Below are 20,466 nucleotides of genomic sequence, written 5' to 3' on the forward strand. Positions count from 1 at the left end.
ATCCAAGGGAGAGACATCCGTGGGTTCAATACTTTGCGAATCTCGCAGCATAATGGACTCCGAATGGGTCTCGGTAGAGGCCTGCGACACAAAAGTAGCAGGTATCAGGGACTGCGAAAGCGCTCACTGAGTACTGGCGACTGGTTTAGGAAAAGCTTCGTCATCGGTTTTGGACCTCGGCGGTCTGTCTCTTTTTCCTTGCGTTTTTTGTGAACTCCGGTAGTCGGATTGCTAACAGATGACATTTCAGGGTAGTTAAATCTTGAACCAAAACATTTAGATGCAAAAATATACCGATGCTTAATAGTGCGTTGGTTAAATTTAGCACAAAACCGACAGCAAGGCACGTTGTAATCAGGGCCTAGGCAAGGAATACAGTACAAATGAAAATCCTTATGAGGTATTTGCTTCCCACAAGTAATGCAATTATTAACTTTTACTGACATCGGTAAGGAAAGTACAGTTGTGTACCTACCATAAATGTAGATGTTAGAGTGTATTCACTGTTGCAGTCATTACACTTGGATTATCCTGCTGGCAGGCTACCCGCAGTCAGCCTGAATTCCAAAGTCCTGGTCTGGCGTCGGTTGCTGTCGCCTCTTCCCTGACGTCAGTGCGCCAGGGGTATAAAAGATGCAGCCGATGCCATTTTCTTCCATTTTTCTTGCCCCAGAAGTCAGGTGCCCCCAAAAGGGTAGGCTAAAAAACACTGCTTATAAAAGCATGCACTAAAATAAGCAATACCTTAATCTACAAGCAAATACACCACATTGGTTGTATAGGATAGAGAAGTACAGATAAGTCCCAGCAAAGAAAGGGGGATGGTGGGTGGGTAACCTGGACTGCAACAGTGAATGCACTCTAACATCTACATTTATGGTAGGTACACAACTGTACTAATGTTCATCGTGTTTCACTGTTGCAGTCATTACACTTGGGTTGAATCCCAAAACTGAGGTTGGGCGGCTTGGTCTAAATAGGATTAGGAGTAGCTATAAGGCCCTGCAGAACTGCAGTGGCAAAGCCTGCTCTGGATTTAGAGTAGAGTAAAGAGGTAAGTGGTAGTGCTTAGTAAAAGTGTGCACTGAAGTCCAGGTTGCAGCCTCCAAAATATCCTTGGTTGGTACTCCTCTGAGGAAGGCTGCTGAGGTGGCTGCTGCCCTGGTAGAATGTGGTCTAATGCCCTTAGGCACTGATTTTGCCATGTTGTGAATAGCAGAAACGAATGCAGTGTCCTATCCATTTTGAAATAGTCTGCTTAGAGATAGCCTTTCCTTGTGATCCTGCAGCATATGAAACTAAAAGCTGCTCAGTCTTTCTGAAAGCTTTAGTTTTGTCCAAGTAGAAGCGTAGCGGTCTGTGTATGTCCAAAGAATGCAGAAGTCTCTCCCCTTTATTCTGTGGGTTTGGGGAAAAAGTGGGCAAATGAATGGTTTAGTTAAGAGCCACACTGGACATTACCTTAAGCATAAATGTTGGGTTTGTCCTTAGAGAAACCTTGTCCGGATGGAAGATAATAAAAGGTTCCACAGCCATTAATGCCTGTAACTCTGAGACTCTTCTTGCTGAAGTTATTGCTAGGAGCAGAGCTGTTCTCCATGATAAGAATTTTATCTCAGCTGTATTGGCTGGCTCGAAAGGAGGCTGTGTGAGTTTTTCCAAGACAAAATTGAGGTCCCATGCAGGTACTGGTGCTCTCCTTGGAGGTCTTGCATTTTTGGCCCCTCTGAGGAACTGCCTAAGCAATGGATGTGAAAAAATAGGTGGGTCTGTATTGTAATGAGCTGAAATGGCAGAGGCATGGATCTTAATTGATGAGAAGGATAGGCCTTCATCCAGCATCTCAGTTAGATATTGTAAAATCCGAGGTATATTTGGAACAAGCATGTCAATTCCTTGTGCCTGGTTCCAAGCACAGAATCTCTTCCATTTTTCTGCATAAGATTTTCTGGTGCTGGGCCTCCTGGCCTCCAAAATAACATCCATAACCACTTTAGAGAGAGGTGTATTCCGAACTGTTACACTATCCGCCATGCAGCTAGATTTAGGGTTCTGAATTGGCTGTGCAGGATCCGATTATTTTGTTGGGTCAGTAAATGAGGAATTTGAGGCAATGTCCAGGCTGGGCCTTGGGACAAGCTCCTTAGGATTGAGTACCAGTGTTGGTGTGGCCAGTCTGGGGCAATTAGTATCATTTGTGGCTTCTCGTCTGACCTTTAGGAGTACCTTGGGGAGGAGAGGCAGTGGAGGAAAGGCATACACTGTAAGGTTGTTCCAGCTGAATGACAAGGCATCCATTTTCCATGCTTGTTTGTGATAGGTCCGTGTGCAGAATCTCTGAAGTTGGCAGTTGTGAGGGGAGGCAAAAAGATCTATGTCTGGGCATCCCCATTTCCTTGTGCAGAATCTCTGAAGTTGGCAGTTGTGAGGGGAGGCAAAAAGATCTATGTCTGGGCATCCCCATTTCCTTGTTATCATGGTGAAGATGTGTGGATCTAGTTTCCACTCGTGAGGATCCATGAGGTTTTGGCTTAGTTCGTCTGCCAGGGCATTTGTTTTTCCTGGCAGGAATTGTGCATGCAGGTGTACTTGGTAGGTCACTGCTGTGTTCCACAAAATCATGGCTTGTCTGCAGAGGGGGTAGGAATGTGTGCCCCCCCCCCCTGCTTGTTTATGTACCACATAACTGTGGTGTTGTCCATCTTCATCAGCAGTTGTCCTGGATGAAGTAGGTCCTTGAAGGCTCTCAGGGAATTTTGTATAGCTAGCATCTCTTTTTGATTGATGTGAAGATGCCTTTGGCTTAGGGGCCATGTGCCCTGAATACATTTTCCTGCCATGTGGGCCTCCCAGGCATAATCTGACACATCTGTTGTTAGTGTTTGCCTGGCTGTGAGTAAAGTGAATGGCTGTCCCTTGTTGTGGTGACAGGCCTGTGCCCACCATCGTAATTCCTGTTGCAGGCAGGGAATGAGTGAAATTAATGATTCCAATGTTGAGTCCAAACACTTTTTAGATACCATTGTAGTTTCCTTATATGCAGTCTTGCATATGGAATTAGCAGAATGCAGGAGGCCATGTAGCCCAGAGCCTGCAGAATTTTTCTTGCAGGGAGTTGGGTCTTTGTTGCCATTAAATGAAAATATTGAGTCAGTTGTCCTTGCTTGTCTGGCGTGAGATAAGCCACCTGGGCCGTTGTTCAAGCTGGCACCCAGGAATATTATCTGTTGTGAGGGCACTAGTTTTGATTTCTTCTCGTTTACTGTGTACCCCAGGCAACTTAATAACTTTTTTACTTACGCCAGATGCTTTAGTAGAATGTCCTTGCTCTCTGCTCGAATCAGGCAGTTGTCCAGGTATGGATAAATTTGAATTCCTTTTTGCCTGCAAAATGCAATTACTGGTGCCAGGCACTTTGTGAAGACCCTGGGCGCAGTAGATAAGCCAAAGGGCAGTGCAGAGAATTGCTAGTGCATTGAACCAGCTAGAAATCTGAGGTATCTTCTGCAGTTTTGTCTGATAGGGAAATGTAGGTATGCCTCTGAGGTCCCAATGTCACGAGCCAAGCTTTCTTGCCCATCATGGGAAGAAGCTGCTGTAGTGTCAACATCTTGAATTTCAGAACATCCAGGTAAGTGTTTAGTGAAGAAAGGTCCAGAATGGGTCTCCAGGCTTTGTCTTTTCTGGGAACCAGAAAGAGTCTTGAGTAAAATCCTTATCCTTGTTCCTGTGGTGGTACCTTTTGAATAGCTCTCTCATGTCCATGAGTGCTGTAATTTGTTTTTGAGCCTCTGCCCATTGATTTGGTGGCATATTTGGCATTCCTTTTTGCCTTGGCAGAGTGTGAAAGTGGAACCTCTAACCTTGAGATACAATGTTGAGAACCCATTTGTCTTTGGTGATGCAATGCCAGTTGTGATAGAAAGTGCAAGTTTTCCTCCTAAGGGGGCTGCCAAGAGAGAGCTGTTTGGCAGCTGCAGTGGAAAGTCATTGAGGCTGCTTTTTATAAGGTTGAGGCCTATCTTCCCCTTCCTTCTGGCCTGGTGTACCCCATTGTCAAGGCCTGTAAGGGCCTTGTGCCTGACCTCTACCACTTGGACGTCTGTATCTGTCCCTTTGAGGTCTATCTGAGACTGGAAAGGACCAATTCTTTGTTGGCCAATTTCTGCTAAAACGAGGAGGCTGAACCTGTAAGAAATCTTTCACCGTTTGCATAGATTTTGCCATATCCTCCATCTTCTTTAATACTTCCTCTGCCTTAACTCCAAACAGCACATCCCACTGCAAAGGTGCATCCAATAATTTGACCTTAACATGATCTGGTAACGTATGTTCTTTTAACCAAGCATGCCTTCTAATGACAGAGCCTGTAACTGCTGCTCTACAGGAGGCCTCTAAGGAATCAAACTCACGTTGCAAAGTATGTTTTCCCACTTGTTCAGCTGCATGCAGTAAATCCTGCATTTCTTTAAAGTTAGGAGGATCTGAATCTGGAAGCATCTTTTGTTTCAACTGAGACATCAAAAATTGCCGATATTTTAGCATGTGAAACTGGCAATTCAAGGCTCTCATTGTTAAAGTTGCAGACGTATATACCTTCTTTCCCCATCTGTCTAATGCTCTGGAATCTCTGTCAGAGGGAACTGGATTTTCTGCTGATGAGGCCTTAATCCCTTTGGGTCCCTGAGAAATAGTTTCAGGGTCAGCAACATGGCTTTTGTACAGAAATTTGTGAGAGTCAGGGACTCTGTAATATCTATCAGGTTTAACTGGGGCTGAGGGTAAGGGGTCAGGGTTTAAACTGGATTCAGTGTACACATCATCCACAATATCTAAAACTGGTGGGATAGCAAGGGGTCTGTATTGAGGCAATAAAAGGAAGTCTCTGAGCCTTTTCTTGGATTCTGAGTAATCCTAGCCTTCCCAATGGAAATGTTCCCTCATGGTATGTAAGATCTCCCCAAAGGAGTAATCCTCAGGCGGAGAGGCTGATGGAATTGATTCCTCAGCATCAGAATCCTCATAAGGGGGTAAAGAATATCCTAGGTCCGAGGAAGAGTCTGAGGAAATGGACACCTGGTCAGAAGATTCATAGTCTGCATCCTGTCTGGGCCTTTTATCAGGAGGGGGATGGGACCCCCTGATCAGGGTGATTACGTCCGCGGCCATTTTTAGCATTTGTTTCTTAGGCATGGAAGCCTGTCCTGGAGAGAATTGTGTCTGTTTCTTTGCTTTTAAGGGGGGCTTAGACTTAGCAGAGGGTTTAATGGCTGACTGGGTAAGTCTGAAAACACCCTCTGTAGCTGTGGATTGCTCAGCTACTTCGGTTCCCTCTGTAGGGTTAGGATTGGGAAGCTAAAAACCTAATGCGTCCGAAGGCTTAGCCAGCTCCACGTGGGAGTCGGAGGCGGTCTGTGGTTCTGTGGAAGCAGTCGTCAGGGGCTGCATAGGCGCCTCGCTGAAAACCGGCGACCGGCCTAGAAGAGGCCTCGTCGTCAGTTTTGGGCCTCGGATGCCTGTCCTTGTGCTTTTTATGTATTGCGGTCATTGGAAGTTCCGACGGCATGGTGTAATTGAATTTTCTGCCAAAATAATGACGGGCAAAGTCAAACAGACGGTTAATAGTGCGCTTGTTAAACCTAGCGCAAATCCGATAACCAGTGATGTCGTGGTCAAGGCCTAGGCATGGAATACAATAGGAGTGGAAATCCTTATGAGGTATTTGCTTCCCACAAGAAATACACTTATTAACTTTTACTGACATCGGTCTGAGGCAAGAAAAAGTTTCCTCAACGGGGTACTTAGCTTTTTTAGAAGACTTCGGTTCTGGATTCGGAATGAAAATCTCAGGAGTCGGCCGACCGGCACTTGCAAACTGCTTCTGCTTCGGGCACCGCGCGGCAAGAAAGACAGAAGAAAATGGGGTCGGCTGCATCTTATATACCCCTGTCGCACTGACGTCAGGGAGGAGGCAACAGCAACCGACGCCGGACCAAGACTTTGGAACTCAGGCCGACTGGGGAACCGGCTGATGGCAGGATAACCCAAGTGTAATGACTGCAGCAGTGTAACACGATGAACATCCTGTAGCCCTGAGAGACTATATTTAGGACCCATTTGTCCTGGGTGATCATGTGCCAATTTTGTGAAAAAAGTGCTAGCTTTCCTCCTAAGGGTGCTGCCAAAAGATAAATGCTTGGCATTGGTAGAGGGAAGTCATTGGGACTGTTTCCTATATGGCTGTGATTTGTCTTCTCCGCATTTGGAGGTAGAAGCACCCCATTGTTTGGGCCTGTATGAGCCATGGGGCTGTTTGCCTCTAGGGCATCTGTATCTGCCTCTTTGTGGCCTGTCTAACACGGGAAAGGACCAATTCTTAGAAGGCCAGTTCCTGCTAAATCTGGGAGGCTGTACCTGTAAGAAATCCTTCACTGTCAGCATAGATTTAGCTTTACCTCCATTTTCTTCAACACCTCTTCTGCCTTAACACCAAACAAAGTATCATGCTGCAATGGAGCATCCAATAATTTTGTTGTAATATGATCAGGCAGAGTCTGTTCCTTTAACCAAGCATGCCTTCTAATAAGAGAACCTGTAACAGCGGCCCTGCAAGAGGCCTCCAGTGAATCATAACCACATTGCAAAGTATGTTTTCCCACTTGTTCAGCTGCATGCAATAAATCCTGCAATTCCTTGTTCTCAGAACATTCAGAATTTGTCAACATTTTCTGTTTTAACAGAGACATTAAGTATTGCTGATATTTAAGCATATGAAACTGACAATTTAAAGCCCTTACAGCCAAGGTAGCAGAAGTGTAAACTTTTTCCCCCCATCTGTCCAGTGCCCTAGAATCTCTGAGGGGACAGGGTTTTACAGTAGCAGCCTTGACCCCTTTGGGACCCTGAGAAATAGTTTCTAGGTCAGCAGCAGGGTTTTATATAGAAATTTATGAGAATCTGGAACCTTGTAGTATCTGTCTGGCTTAACAGGTGCAGGAGGTAAAGAGTCGGGAGACAGGCTGGACTCTGAAAATACATCATCTACAATGTCTAGAACAGGTGGAACAGCAAGAGGTCTGTGCTGAGGTAGTAAAAGAATGTCTCTGAGCCTTTTCTTACAATCTGAATAATCCTGGCTCTCTATTTAGCTGTATAGAAGACTTCAGATCTGAAATTCAATTTAGAAAATCTCAGGAGTCGGTCGACCAGCACTTGCGAACTGCTTTTACTTCTGGAACCGCGCGGCAAGAAAGACTGAAAAAAATGGCGTCGGCTGCATCTTTTATACCCCTGGCACACTGACGTCAGGGAAGAGGCGACAGCAACAGACGCCAGACCAGGACTTTGGAATTCAGGCCGACTGCGGGTAGCCTGCCAGCAGATTACCCAAATGTAATGACTGCAATAGTGAAACACGAAGAAGAACTAAAGGCCTGTTTAAGGTGCACCCAAATTTAATGTTTCAAAAGGTCAGCCTCCAAAACCATACTGAGTAGGCTGTTGATGTTTCTGAACTTCAGCTTTTAAGTATGCCTTTTACTTACACTAAACATAAAACATTTGCTTTTTTATTTCCCCATTAGGTCCTTGAGGTCATTACTTGTACATCAGAAACCATAAAGGAAAACCCCAGATCTGAGCAGAACTGGTTGTTAATGGCACCACATATAATGAACCCACAGAAATAGCCAACCTACTAGCTGACCGGTTCAGTGAAAACTTCTCCTCTCTGTCCCCGACACATATACCCCAAAGCATCCCTACCACCTGCCCTCCACTTAGTATCGTTAAGAAGCAAGTCGTAAATGCGCTCTCCAAAGCTAAAAACACAGCATCTATGGGACCTGATAACATCCCAGGCTACATTCTAAATGGATTAAAACACGAAGTAGCTGCATTGCTGGGTACTCTTTTTAACCACAGTCTAAGCACTGATTTTGTACCTTGTGAATGGAAAAGAGCAGCCATCATGCTGTTAAATTAAATAGGAGGCTTCACTAATCCTGGGAACTATAGATTCATAAGCCTGACCAGCCTAATCCTGCAAGGTATGGAAAGAATAATCATGGACCTTATCAACAAAGATATAGGACATCTCCAAATGCTCGATCCGACCCAATATGGCTTCTTTAAAGGGAGACCCTGCCTCTTGAACTTTGTGGACTTTGAGACAGTCACCAAAGCCCTGGATGAAGGCAAATCCATGCATACAGCCTACCTGGACCTGGCTAAGGCCTTTGACACTATTCCTCACTCAGGCGTCACTGAAACTCACCCAGCTGGAGATCAACATTGTCAGGTGGGTTGCAAACTGGCTCACCGATAGAACAAGCACAGTCAAAATAGGAAACTCTACTTCCACCAACAGAACCATAACCAGTTGTGTTCCACAGGGATTGGTGCTGAGGCCCCTATTGTTTGGAATCTACTTCTCATATGTACAGGCTAAAACAAAAGGCATGTAGCTGACAAAGTTTGCTGATAATTGCAAACTGGGTGCAGTCAGAGTTACCAAATGATGCCAACATCCTACAAGAGGTACTTAAACAACTCGTGCTAAAGTTATAGGCTAAAACTCAATGCAAAAAAAAAAAAAATGCAGTATTATCTCCTTTGGCAAAAACGACGTCCTTGCAGATTACCACATTAACACCCTAAGCACAGAATCAGTGGTGAGAGACTTGGGCACACAGGTTGACAGCAACCTTTCCTTTGACCACCACATCTCCACTGATGTAAGAAAGGTTTTCTATATCACCCACCTCATAAGTAAGGGCACTGAATACAGAACAAGAGAGTTTATAACTCCCCTATACTTTTCAGTCATCAAGCAAGTAATACTGGACAATACTACCTTTGCTTATGCACCTTACCAGGCACCTGCAGTAACTGTAAAGACCTCAAAAGCTACTTGCAAAGAAAATTCAGGGTCTTCAGCACAAGTCATACGTTGACAGACTGAAATCACTGTCACTACACTATGTCTTATATACTAAGAGATGACCTCTGCCTTGCATGTAAAGCAATCTCAGATCCTGCTCTACTGGAAATGCTGCACATTCATAAATCAAATGGTATAAGAAGCACTCACTCTAGGAAACAACTTAGTATGCGACATTAACAGGAGCTGCTGGAAAGACAGATGTGTCTCAGAGGTTACATCTCTGTAACAGACTTCCAATTCAGGTGAAACAGAGCCCCTCGCTGACCCCATTTAAGCATAATTTGGATGACTGAATGGGAAGCCACAAATTCACCCCAGGAGTTTCCCCTGTCTCTCTCTTGGACCGAGGCAGTAGAGTTTGACTTAGTTCTGCTTAACTTCTTGATATCCTTGGGAACATGGGTTGTACTTGGCTAGGCTTGTAAGGGCTCTAGGGCCTCCTGTGATCCTATACATGTGATCTTTAATCCCAAACACATAATATGTAAAACTCACCTTTTAAAGCTCTCCTCAAAATGAGAAGTGATTTGACATACAAAATTCAAACAAACAAAGAACACTGCTTTTAAGCTTACATGTGCTTGGTGTGTATGAGCATTTGAGTTTGTCATTACTAACATAAAATTAATTTTTCATCTGCCACTATGTACATCACCAATGACATTTAAAACCTCTCCAATTTACCAAATATAGGGATGGCATGCATAATGGAAATACTACTCACTTGTCAAGTCCAAGCTGTTCAGATCTTAATCTACAAAAGATACATGAGCCAAGAGGTCCGTCAAAGAAGTGTACATCCTTCGACATGCAAAAAAATCATTTCTAAGAAGGGTTGTTTCCTGCAGCCAAAGAAATTAATAGTGTAAAGAATCTCAAATTTGAGAAAAAAAAATTAAAATTTTCTTGAAACTTAAATGCTTCCAATACAAGGTCTGCATATTTAGGTTCAACAGTGCTTGTAAACTCACATTTCCAAATGTCATCACTTAAATGCATTTTCCTTCACTAGTGAACAAGTCTTAAACACACATCTCTAGTGATGAATTCATATCAGTGCTGTCACTAATATTCCCATTTTCAAAAGGGACAACTAAAATGTGGTCTAGTGTTCTCAGCATCACTAGCATTGTCATCTGTTTTCTCCCCAGTCTGCCCAGAAATCAAACCGACTGACTGGTAGTCCAGAACACACCGTAGAAACTCCATTATTCTGTTTAAAAAAAGAAACAGACTATCAGTTTGTTAAATCTGTGGATTTGCTTTTTTTTTTTTTTTTTTTTTTTTTTTTTTTTTAAACCAACATTGCATATCTGCTGGAAAAAAAGCATCTCAAACAGAAAAAAGGTGTTCCTCCTCATCTAAAGTGATGATGATGTCACGCAATGGACAGAAAATGGGTGGGGAAGAGGAGATTGGTGGGGTTGTAGAAGTGCTAGGGTTGTGGCCCCTGTCCAGTTTTTGCCACAACGAAATGGGGCAACCCTCAGTATCACTGGAAAAGTAGGGCTCCATATGAGTGTGCAGATCATTAAATATTAAAAGATCGATAAATCTACAGTCAGCTACACTGCGCCTCCTTCTTCAAGAAGGTGTCGTCATGTATGGGTGTCAATCACACAACTTCTTTTTACTACGCAGCTGTTACACAGCTAAAAACTTCAACATTTCCAGATGACAGACTCTTTCTTACAAGAAAATCTGCATTTCTCCGTTTCCCAAACAGTAAGTGCCAAAGGGAGGCAGGACCTGTTACATTTGGCATTACCATCAATTATTGAAATTGTGACCTGCTAATATGCAAAGATTTTAAGGCTGTATTTGTAAACCTAGATTTGATCTCCTTACAGACCCTCATACAACCAAGCACTGTAACATTGGCTTGGAGGGCACGCTTTAATATCAGTAAACAGAGCCAGACCATGGTCAAATGGGGCCCTAGGCAGGGTAATGCATTACCCCTACAACACTAACAGCAGCCCCTCGAGACCCCCCCAGCAGCCATCCCAGTGTCATGTTACTTGACTATTTCTCTCCCATTACCTTAAACACTACTCAAACTTGTCAGTGTGCATACTATTTTCTTCTTTACTGCGACAATGATTATATTTATTTATTTACATTTGACCGGGAGTGTCCGACTGGACGTAGGTCCATTTTCAGCGGAGGCCTGGGGAGAAAAGCTCCACAGTTAAAATATACAGAGAGTAGTTACATTGGATTTACATAGCAATTAACAATTTGATCAACAGAGCAATTAATAATTACAAACAGTCAAACAGTTACAGATGAAGAACATAGTACTTCAGTAGACAACTAGAATCTTTATCATCTGCGAAGTACATAACAGACATTAACAACTGTTACAATAAGAAGTTCCTGTTGTATAACAAGTAGTAGTTAGGTTTATGAGCATCCGAGCTTGCTATAATCAAGGTAGTTCGTGGGGTGAAGAGAAAGGTAGTGGGTGGATGGGGTGGGTGATATTAGAGGGGGAGTTGCAAGGGCATAGCCAGCATGTTTTTAGGTGTGCTTTTAGCAAAGTTTTGAAGTGGGAGCATGACGGTATGGAAGTAATTGTGGGTGGGAGGGAGTTCCATAATTTGGCTACGGCGCAAGAGAATAGTGCTTCTCCAGCAGAGTTATTGGCTTTAATGACCTGTAAGTGATTTATGTTGCTGATTCTTAGTGGTCTGGTGGTGCGATAGGGTTGGAGTAGATTCTGGAGGGATGGGACTTTTAGTGGATGGTTTACTAGTTTGTGGGCGAGTGTGAGTTGATACCATTGAAGGAGGTGAGGGAGTTCAAGCCAGCCCAGTTCAGCAAGTGAGAGACAGTGGTGACTACGGTAGGATGCCCCTGTGGCGAATTTGGCGATTTTGTTGTAGCAGGTCTCGAGCTGGTTTAGATTGCATTGGCTTAGGTTAGTATATATTGGAGAGGCATAAAGTAGGGTGGAGATAAGGTGGGAATTTGCTACTGAAATATTTGCTGCTTTGGTGAAAAGTTGCTTATTTCTGTAGAACGGCTCCTAGTTTTTTTGTGGACTTTTTTTATGGTCAAATTTTAGTTTATTGTCTATTTCCACTCCTAGCAATTTGGTGTGTTCTGTTGGGTGTATAGTGGTGTTGTCTTTTGCTGTGATGTTAAAGTGAGAGTTGTTTTGAGTATGTTTGGTGGGTTGGAAGATGAGTAGTTTAGTTTTGTTTGGGTTGAATATTAAGCGGGCATCGGATAATCAAGTTTCAACAGAGGAAAAGGCTTCCTGTGCGACTTTTTGCAGTTTGGGTAGGGACTGGGCTGAGCAGATGATGGTTGAGTCATCTGCGTATCGTATGAGTGTGCCATGTTGGGTGGCAGAGGCTAGATTATTGGTGAAAATAGAGAAGAGTAGGGGTCCAAGGATGGATCCTTGGGGAACCCCTATAGAGACAGGTCGTTGGGGAGATTTGTCATTCTGCCATACTACGGATTATTGGCATTCAGACAGGTAACTCTGAAACCAGTTGGTGACTGATTAAGAGATGAATAGGTTATTGAGGACAGAGATGAGTTGGTTGTGTGGGACCATGTCAAATGCTTTAGACAGGTCTAGGAAAGTAGCAGAGGAGAGATAGCCACTGTTTTTATGCTGAAGGACAGTGTTAGTAAAGGAGAGTAAGGCAGTGGTGGTGCTATGGTTTGGTCAGAAACCATGCTGAGTATTGGAAAGGAGGTGGTTAGTAAGGAGGTAGTCTGAGGTCTGAGAGTGAACGCATCTCTCTAATATTTGGAGAGTGGAGAGAAAATAGCTATGGGGTGGTAATTGGTTAGCTCTGCGGAGGGGCAGCCTTTGTGGAGGGGAATTATATGTGATACTTCCCATAGTGTGGGAACGCAACTTACTGACCGAGATCGGTTAATCAAGAGGGATACTGGGGTAGGCTAGAGCATCAGCTGCGATTTGTAGGTATTTACTTGGAAGGTTGTCTGCTGCTAATTTGGTGGGCTTAAGTTGAGTTAAGAGTTTTTTTTTTTATGTTAGAGGTAAGAACAGGAGAAAAAGAGAAGACAGTGGGGAGATTACTAGTTGAAGGTGTGGATTGGAGGGGAGAGGGGGTTGTGTTGTCTAGCTATTGATAGTATGGTTTGTGTGAAGTGTGTGTTGAATGAGGTAGCAATATTTTTGGAGGAGTGAGGGATGTTAGGAGGAGGGGTACTGACTTTACCTGGGTGGAGGATGGAGTTTATGGAGGACCAGAATTGTTTGGGGTTGTGTTGGGAGGAGTCTACGGCAGCGTGGTAATTAAGGATGCTCAGGAAGGTAGTATTAAAAAATTCAACTGCGTCATCAAGACTTGGGTACTTTAGAGGATGCCAGTTACATTATTTGAGGGATGAGATGAATGTGAGTGGGTTAAAGTTTAGTTTTTTACGTATTTGACGGTAGATGACAGGTTTAGCTTGGTATAGGTGCTTTTTAAGTAGGAATGTTAGGGAGTGATCACTGAGGCTATCTGATAAGCAGCCTGCTATATGTGACTGGGGGCTCTTACTGACTCATATCCAATCCAGGGTAGTGTGCTTGTTGGAGTTTTTATTTAACATGGATGGCAACTGGACTAGTTGGGTGAAGCCATGAAGGTTTAGATGATGGGTTGGATTGCCAGTCAATATTGAAATCACCTAAAATTATAGTTTCTTGGGGGGGGGGGGATGGTGGGTAGACCCAGCTGAGGAGGTTTTCTAGTGGAGGGATGTTTTGGCCAGATGGGAAGTAGCATCCAATTAGGTTAATGGTTTTATTTTGGTTTATTTTGAGGTTGGTATACATTACTTCTTCATTGCCTATTTGTGGAGCTGATGATTTTAAGATCTGGATGTTTAGATGCTGTTTAAATATTATAGCTATACCGCCTCCTTTCTTGTTTAGCTGGTCTACTCTTAGTATGCCATAACCAGTAGAGAGGATTTGCTCACTGGTAATGTGAGGTTTTAGTCAGGTTTCTGTCAGGATAACTATATCTGGGGAGTACAAGTCTATGGTGGCATGGAGTTTATGGAGCTTGTTGGATATACTTCTAATATTTAGGCTTAGTAGAAGGAAGTCACTTGACTTTCTATTGGCTGTGATTTGGGAGAAGTTGTGGTTTCTAGTCTGATTATGAGGACTGGGGTTGGAGATGGTGGGGCCAGGGTTGGGGTGGATGTCTCCACTTAGGGCTAGTTTTGATATGCATGAGGTTATTAGTTTTCTCAGTTTTTGAATGTGTTTATTAGGGAAACTTTATGATTGTGCTCTGTGGGTAATCGGTATGGTGGGAGGGTTACTATGTTAAGTTGTAGGGATGCTTTTTGAGTAATATAGTTGATAGAATATGTGGGGGGTGCATAGGGATGGTTCCTGAGATTACAGATATTTGGATTTAATTTAAAACATTTATTTCCAATTTTATAGCACAAACACATAGACATTTGCAAAACAAAACAATATAGTCTCACAATCAAAATAGACCTGGCATTAAGAGCAAATTTCTCGGCCCTTGAAAATCACATTTATTGAAATAGCACTGAAACCCCCATTCAAAAAATGCAGCTGGCCAGTTGTAGATTTAAGTTAATCGTTGGTCTGTTTTCAAACCAGGAGTCCCTTACACACATTTTTAGGACCATGCATACATGCATGTGTTTGCTAATTCATGTTCCTGATTTATTAAATTATTTTCATTGTATAATACAGCACCACTTGCTAGAGCAAGTTAAATTTGTAGTTAACATTTTCCAGTAAGCAATGAAAGGCATATGAACCAACAATGACAAAATTGCCCATTTCACATTTCAATCATAAAAGGCCACTCAAATTCTGTGATTACAATCCACCAATATCAGTCAATATGCACAAGTCATCTGAATAATTCTACATTAGAGAAATCTGTAACTAATGATGAGGTTACTGCTACCAAACAACTTCACATTTCAGCGTTACATCTACAAATTCACTCCCTGCTGCCCTTGAAGAATAAATTGCCTATGTTACATTAAAAGAAAATTGGTAAACTGGTAATACTACAATACGGAATGGATGGCAATCTGACAAGCTCACATTTACTAGGAAACTCATCCAAAGACGCACACACTGAGGACTGCAGCACCCCGCCCCCCGTAGTACAACACTGCATCAGTAATCCATCAATCTGATGTGGGAGTAGAACCCAAACCATTCTGCATCAAAAGCAAGTACGATGCCTGATGTACTAACACTGCTTTGCAATTCTACAGCACAAAGACTGATTGCCATTTGCTAAAGAAAACCGCTGCACGTCAAAAAAAAAAAAAGACTTTGTTTGAGCAGCAGTAAACTTCTCTTCCCTTGAAACCAAAGTCCTTGAAAATGCATTAAAGGTGAGTTCCTTGAAAATGCACAGAATCTTTTTTTTTTTTTTTTTTGAGTAGTCTGGTAACTGGTATAGAGGAATCAGGCTCTTGTCTCCTGTAGCCAGGGTACAGAGTTTGTGTCTGAGCAAACTAACCTGCCATCCCTAACCAAGGCATTTTACAGACACACACACACACAGACAGACACACACACAGACAGACACACACACAGACAGACACACACACAGACAGACACACACACAGACAGACACACACACAGACAGACACACACACAGACAGACACACACACAGACAGACACACACACACAGACAGACACACACACAGACAGACACACACACAGACACCCTTGCTTACTGATGGAAAGTACAGTTTTGTACCTACCATAAATGTAGATGTCCGAACTGGATAGCATCTGCAGTCATAACAACTGGGTTGTCCTGTCATCAGGCAGCCCTTCAGTCGGCCGGATTCCAAAGTCCGGGTCCGGCTTCGGCTGATGTCGCACTCCATCCGACGTCATCTCTGTTGGTCTTCGGGTATAAAAGCATCAGCCGACGCCATTTTCCTCAGTGTTTCTTGCCCCAGATGCCAGTAGCCCTCTTGCAGGCTAAAATTTGGATAGATGCCAATGTTTCCAAATAGATAGAGGTAAACACAACAATAAGCATGTATGTACATATATACAAACAAATACACCATAAAGACTCCCCAACAGCTAGCTATTAGGAGGGTAAACACCCTAGGAGTACCACAGAGGGGAAGGAGGGAGGGTAATCCTGACTGCAGATGCTATCCAGTTCGGACATCTACATTTATGGTAGGTACAAAACTGTACTATGCCCTTCATGGATGCATCTGCAGTCATAACAACTGGGTAGAATACCATAGCCAACTAGGGGAGGAGGATAAAAGTAGATTATGGTGTGTTTAGGATCCCTTGCAGTACAGCAGTGGCAAACCCTGCTCGGGATCTGGAATATAGAGGCAAATTATAATGCTTGGCAAATGTATGCACGGAGGTCCAAGTAGCCGCCTCAATAATGTCTTTGGTTGCCACTCCTAAGAAGGCTGTGGTAGTGGCTGTTGCCCTTGTAGAATGAGGTCTTATGTTCTGTGGGATTGGTTTTCCATGGAAGGAGTAACAGAATCGTATGCAATTTCCTATCCATTTGGAGATTGTCTGTTTGGAAATAGCTTTTCCTTCCCTTCCTGTTGCATAGGCTACAAAAAGTTGGTCAGTCTTTCTGCTATTTTTTGTTCTGTCCAAGTAGTAGCGTAGCTGTCTATGTACATCCAAGGTATGCAGTATTCTTTCCCCCCTGTTTTGTGGGTTGGGAAAGAAGGTAGGTAGGTGGCTTGCCTGGTTTAAAGACACTCTGGATACCACCTTGGGCATAAATGTAGGATTAGTCCTCATGGACACTCTATCTTGGTGGAAGATTAGGAAGGGTTGCACTGCCATTAAGGCCTGTAGTTCTGAAACCCTCCTTGCTGAAGTAATTGCCAGTAGGAAAGCAGTTTTCCATGACAGGTGTTGTAGGTCTGCTGTTGCTGCTGGTTCAAAGGGTGATAGTGTCAACTTTTCTAGCACAAAGTTTAAATCCCAAGCTGGTAATGGTGGTTTCCTTGGAGGTTTTACATTCTTGATTCCTCTGAGGAACTGCCTGAGCAAAGGGTGCGAAAAACAGGTGGATCAAAGCTGTATTCTGCTGAAATAGCTGATGCATGTATCTTGATGGAGGAGTAGGACAGGCCTGAATGAAGAAGTTCGCCAGATACTCCAGAATGTTAGGCATATCTATGTTTGACACATCTTTTCCTCTTTCAGTACTCCAAATGACAAACCTTTTCCATTTTCCAGCATAGTTCCTTCTTGTTGAAGGTCTGCGTGCTTCAAGAATAATGTCTTTAACTCTTTGGGAAAGTTCTGGATTAGCTGCTGCTATGTGATGTTCCATGCAGTCAGTTGCAACGTTTTTAGGTTTGGATGTATGATGCTGTAGTTGTTCTGAGTTAACATCAAAGGCATCAGGGTATTGGCCACATATTGTTCGAGACATGCTCCTCAGTAGTGGGTACCAGTGTTGTCTTGGCCAGTTTGGAGCTATCAGGATTATCCTTGGACGTTCTTCCTTGATTTTTAGTAGTACCTTGTGTATCAAAGGAAGAGGTGGGAATGCATATGCTGTTAGGCCTTTCCAGTTGAAGGAGAGCGAATCCACTTTCCATGCTAGTGGGTGGAATGTCCTTGTGCAGAATTTTTTGAGCTGGTGATTGAGAGGTGATGCGAATAGGTCTATCTGTGGCATTCCCCATTTCTTTGAGATGGTCTTGAAGATGTCCGGGTGCAGCTTCCATTCGTGGGCATCCGAAGTGGTTCTGCTTAATATGTCTGCTAGAGTATTGTCTTTCCCCGGTACAAATATTGCCTGTAACTGGATGTTGTAGCTGAGTGCCAGGGTCCACAGCTCCAAGGTCATTCTGCATAGGGGGTATGAATGAGTGCCTCCCTGTCTGTTGATGTACCACAAGACTGTGGTGTTGTCTGTCCTTATCATCAACTGGCCCTCTTTGAGAAATGGTTTGAACTTTTGGATTGCCAGTTTTACTGCCAGCATTTCTTTTAGGTTGATGTGCAGGTGAAGTTGATCCTGTGTCCACAATCCTTGCACGCATTTGTCCAGCATGTGGGCCCCCCATCCTAGGTCTGAAGCGTCTGTTGTGATGGTCTGGCTTGCTTGACATCTGCGAAAGGGTAGGCCTGGGTTTGACTGGCATGCCTGAGCCCACCATAGGAACTCCTGTTTTAAGCATGGAATTAGTGGGATTTCTGTTTCTAGACTGTGTCTGTGTTGGGACCATAAATTCTTTAGGTACCACTGTAGTTTTCTCATATGTAGTCTGGCAAATGGAACCAAGATTATGCATGATGCCATGAAGCCCAAGGCCTGCAGTACTTTTCTTGCTGTTAACTTGTTCAGTTTTGTTAGTGCCAAGAAGTAAAGAGGAAGTTCTTTTGTTTTTCTGTAGTCAGGAATGCCATTTGTTTTACTGTGTCCAATTCCGCCCAAGAATGTCCTTGTTTGGGATGGTATCAGCCTTGACTTTTGTAAATTGACTGTGTATCCCAGTGCTTGTAGCAAGTAAATGACCCTTTGTAAATCTGTTGTCAGCTTGCTTTTGTTGTCCCCTTGTAGCAGGCAGTCGTCCAGGTATGGGTAAATTTGAATTCCTGTAGTCTGCAATGGGCGATTACTGATGCCAGGCATTTTGTGAATACTCTGGGCAGTAGATAAGCCAAAGGGCAATGCTGAGAATTGATAGTGCTCTGATCCTGCAAGAAATCTGAGGTATCTTCTGCAGATTGGTCGAATGGGGACGTGCAGGTATGCCTCCTTGAGATCTAGAGTTACCAGCCAAGACTCCTTGCCCAGCATGGGAAGAAGTTGCTGTAGGGTCAGCATTTTGAATTTTGGGACAATGATGTATGTATTTAAGGTGGACAGGTCGAGAATTGGTCTCCAACTTTTTCCTTTCTTGGAACTAGGAATAGTCTGGAATAGAACCCCTTTCCTTGCTCTGCTGTTGGCACTCTTTCCACAGCTCTCATGTTTGCTAACTCCATTATCTGGCGTAGAGCCTCTGTTTTTTGATTTGGAGGTAGATTTGGCATTCCTCTTTTGACTGGTAAAGTGTGGAAGTGAAACCGGTAACCTTGATCTATGGTTTGTAAAATCCACTTGTCTTTTGTTATGTAGTGCCAGTTCTTTGAAAATAAGGTTAACTTTCCGCCTAGAGGAGCTGCTATTTGTTCCCTGCTAGGCGGATTTAGGGTTAAGTCACTGTGGTTGTGCTGATGTAGTGGCAGTGGCTGTGTCTGTGCCTCTGTTGTTACCCTGCCATTGTCGTCCTCTGTAGGCACCTCCTCTGGATTGGTTTCTGCCTCTGGAACGTCTATTCCTGCCCCTTTGAAATTTTGTGGAGTCAGGAAAGGACCAATTTTTGGCAGGCCAGTTCCTGCTAAACCTTGGGGGTTGAACCTGCAAGAAATCTTTAACAGTTTGAACAGATTTTGCCTTTTCTTCCATTTTCTTCATAACCTGCTGGGCAGGTGTACCAAACAAACTTGTCTTGTCCATAGGAGCATCTAGCAACTTAGCTTTAACATGATCCGGTAAAGCTTGTTCCTTCAGCCATGCATGCCTTCTTATCACTGTGCCTGTCATGGCTGATCTAAATGAAGCCTCCAGTGCATCATAGCCACATTTTAAGGAATGGTTGCTAACCTGTTGTATGTTATTTACCATCTCTAATACATATTTCTTATCAAGAGATTCATCAGTGGTTAGTTTTTAGTTAACTGATCAAGCATAAACTCTTGGTATTGTATCATGTGAAACTGACAGTTTAAAGCTCTAGCTGAGAGAGTAGCTGAAGTGTAGACCTTTTTACCCCATCTGTCTAATGACCTTGCTTCCCTTTCAGAAGGAATAGGGTTTTTAGCTATGGTCGCGGCTACTGCCTTGGGACCCTGGGATATAGTTTCTGGGTCTGCAAGTGGGGCCTTGTAAAGGTGGTGATGAGTATCTGGCACCCTGTAAAATCTGTCTGGTTTGGCAGGGGCTGGGGTAAAGAATCTGGAGCGGAGCAAACATCATTGAAAGCATCATCCACCACAGAGAGAACAGGAGGTATAGCTAAGGGCCTGTGCTGTGGGAGGTGCAGAAAGGTCCTAAGTCTTTTTCTGGAGTCTGAAAAATCCTGTTGCTGCCATTGGAACTGTTCTCGCATGGCATGCAAGGTTTCCCCAAAGGAGAATTCTTCTGGTGGGGAAGCAGCTGGAATGGATTCTTCAGCATCAGAATCTTCAAAATTGGAGAAGGGAGCCTCTGGCTGGTCAGTTATGTCTGATTCATCAGCAGAATCATCAGAGGACACTGGCTCAGGGGGCTCTGCCCTAGGTCTCTTCTCTGGGGGCTGAGAGGCCCTGTCTGGGTGAAACTGAGATCCTCTAATTAAAGAAATTAAATCTTCTGCCAAAGTAAGCATTTGAGAACTAGAAGAGGGCCTGGAAGTGGGGGGTTTAACAGGCACTGTTTTAGTAGTCTTGGCTGCTTTAGCCCTGGCGAAGGCCTTAATGGACATG

The 20,466-nt window shown here is 43.6% G+C and overlaps 1 protein-coding gene across 1 annotated transcript in view; it reads right to left on the reverse strand.

Annotated features, from left to right (window-relative positions):
• The window catches only part of PTPRA (protein tyrosine phosphatase receptor type A), a gene marked incomplete in the record, with an annotated part of 4,245,980 nt that overhangs the window by 4,006,172 nt on the left and 219,342 nt on the right, over window positions 1–20,466 (reverse strand). Inside the window, 1 exon segment of the mRNA XM_044064105.1 lies at window positions 9,669–9,786.

The sequence above is a fragment of the Protopterus annectens genome, chromosome 2.part2 (assembly GCF_019279795.1).
Source record: "Protopterus annectens isolate FY-2018-M chromosome 2.part2, PAN1.0, whole genome shotgun sequence".
NCBI classification, from domain to species: domain Eukaryota; kingdom Metazoa; phylum Chordata; order Ceratodontiformes; family Protopteridae; genus Protopterus; species Protopterus annectens.